At 39.8% G+C, this 2,653-nt stretch overlaps 1 long non-coding RNA gene across 1 annotated transcript in view; it reads right to left on the bottom strand.

The window, feature by feature from the left end:
- Positions 1-73: 73 nt before the first annotated feature.
- Positions 74-2,653, bottom strand: part of LOC128248284 (uncharacterized) — an 86,661-nt gene continuing 84,081 nt past the window's right edge. The window contains exon 3 of the long non-coding RNA XR_008264519.1: positions 74-2,503. This is a non-coding gene — a long non-coding RNA (uncharacterized LOC128248284). The remainder of the gene's footprint in view (positions 2,504-2,653) is intronic.

The following is a 2,653-nucleotide window of genomic DNA, read 5'->3' as shown; positions in this document are numbered from 1 at the left end:
ATATATATATATATACACACATATATAAACACATATATACAAAGTTATGTGTATATATGTGGGTGTGTATGTGTGAACACTCAAATTAGAATAGACACAAAATGTCTGCGGATCATGTGCGTTCTGTTTAACTGAGTCTATTAACCTGAGTGTAGGTATGTGATGTGTGTGTGTGTGAGTGAGTGTGTGTGTGTGTGTGTGTGTGTGTGTGTTTGTATGTGTGTGTGTGCTGACACACTAGTGTGGGAGACTGTGTGAATCTTTCTCTTCTAGTAATTGACTGTCTTCAGCTCAGCATGGCGTCCGTAAAGCACTTCAACGCTACCGCCTCCCAGGTTGTCGTAAACCGAAATTGAACACCAATCCCTGGCGCTGGGAGTATTATGATATTGGCCAAAATGACGAGTGAAGATGGTGGCGGAGGTGATGGTGGTAGTGATGGCGATGGAGGTAGTGGTGATGATGATGATGATGATGATGATGTTGATGGTGGTGGTTTTGGTAGAGATGATGATGATGATGATGATAGTGGTGGTGGTGTTGATAACGATGATGACAATAATGATGATGACATTGAAGATGACAATGATGATGGTGAGGTGGAGGAGGAGGAGGGGAGTCATGAAGAGGATGCGGATGAACAGAATGTTAACATTGGTGGTAGGTTAACGGAGACTGTAGGACTGACTGACTGTTAATTCGCCCACCGGTGGAAGCGTGGGGGTGGGTGGGGTGTCATCGTAGCCTTTCATCATCATTCATATAATGAGGGTGGATCTGCGACGCTGATAGTCGCACAACAAATTTGGAACCATTTTCTAAGTGTAAGATACCATCAGCACCGACGTCATCACCATCATCATCATCATCATCATCATCATCATCATCATCGTTTGTCTTCATTGTCAGTAACATAACCAACATTCTCGTTGTTGTTGCTTTGCTGTATACGAGCTGCGTCAGTCTCAGCCAGAAATCTCAAGGAACGGCGTGTTTGGCGTTTTGCTGTGGGTGTTATTTATGAGAAGCTGTTTTATTTGTTTCAGAGAATTTGTTTCAGAGAATTTAGACCTCGACAAAAAGTTTGTTGTAATAGTTGCGATTTTAAACGGTTTGAAAAGATTCAGATATTCTAAGGCTGACAGTGCTCTTCGTAGGATGAGGGCCTTACCAAAGAGAAAACGTTTTTGTAAGGCTTATTCTTTGGTATTTGGTCATTGGGAATGGTTTTGATTTCAGGCCCCGCACTCAGATTATCGCTTATCTCTACTTCCATATATTTCTATTTGCGATAGCTTCCTCATATTTGTGAGAGTTACATTATTATCTGTTGGATTAACGGTGTTTCGTCCGTCTTTATGTTCTGAATTCAAATTCCGCCAGGGTCGACACTGCCTTTCATCCTTTTAGGGTCGATAAATTAAGTCCCAGTTGCGTACTGGGGCCGATATAATCGATTGGCCCTTTCCCTAAAAATTTCGGGCCTTATGCCTAGAGTAGAAAAGATTATTATCTGTTGGAAGACTTATTTTTCTCCATGATTGTCATTTCACTCCCTGTTTTTGTTGTTGTTGGAGTCTTTGAAACTAGAAAGAATCTCTTCTGTTCTGGTTGATTCCCGTTTGCAGATATTTTTTATTAGCTTTTCATTATTCTTTCTTTCTTTTCCTTTTTAATAATTTTGTATTCCAGTGACAATTACTTTTGATAATAGTTTTCTAGTTCCATTAGACCCCTACTGTCCTATATTTGTAGTAAATATAATGTTTATATGTCAAACTGTTGGTGGTATATTCTAAACGTTGTTATTTTTTCTTGAGCTTTCTATCTCATCTCATTAGTTCATTTAGAGTCCAATTCATAATATTAACACCTATTACTGACACATCTAAAGTTTTACAGTCAGCATAATCTTTTGCTGGTGCAACTTTGGCTTTGGGAAATGTTCGGGGGACTCATCACGATCAAGTCATTGACCCGATCGTTTACGGTTATCATAAAGGATCCACTTTTCGTCACAAGTGACTATTCGGTCAAGAAAAGGATCATTGGTGTTTCGCAGAAAGAGCATCGAGCACACGTCAAAACGCCAAACTATTTGATTTTCATTGAGCTCATGCGGTACCCATTTATCGAGCTTTTTCACCTTACCAATCTTCTGCAGATTGCGTGAGACCATTACAATACCGACACCGAGTGCCTGAGACATTTCTCTGACACTTTGACGTGGGTTTTGTTCAACAATTGCTTTCAGTTGTTCATTGTCAAGACTGCATGGCCGTCCTGTACCTTCTTCATCTTCAAGGCTCTCATCACCACTACGGAATTTCTGAAACCACCTTCGTATTGTGCGATCACTTGTAGACCCCTCTCCTCTGTTGATATTGGCATCAGTTTGGGAGGCATTGTGCCCGAGCTTGAACTCATGCAAGAAAAGTAAGAGAAGGTCCTTTTCATATCATGTTCATAATTAGGGTGCCTATGCTTCAAGACTGTTTTCTGTCTGAAATGAAATAAGCAGAAAATTATTAAAGAGCATACATCAATTATTAATTTTGTCGAAATTCCCCTAAAATATAATTAAAATAGTATGGTAAAACTGCGTTTCAAAACACAACACTTAGAGCGGTCATTATTTTCGGAACAACCTAAT

This window comes from Octopus bimaculoides, chromosome 7, assembly GCF_001194135.2.
Source record: "Octopus bimaculoides isolate UCB-OBI-ISO-001 chromosome 7, ASM119413v2, whole genome shotgun sequence".
NCBI classification, from domain to species: Eukaryota; Metazoa; Mollusca; class Cephalopoda; order Octopoda; family Octopodidae; genus Octopus; species Octopus bimaculoides.
Note: the sequence above shows the minus strand (reverse complement) of the source record. Positions and strands in the feature narration are given on the sequence as shown.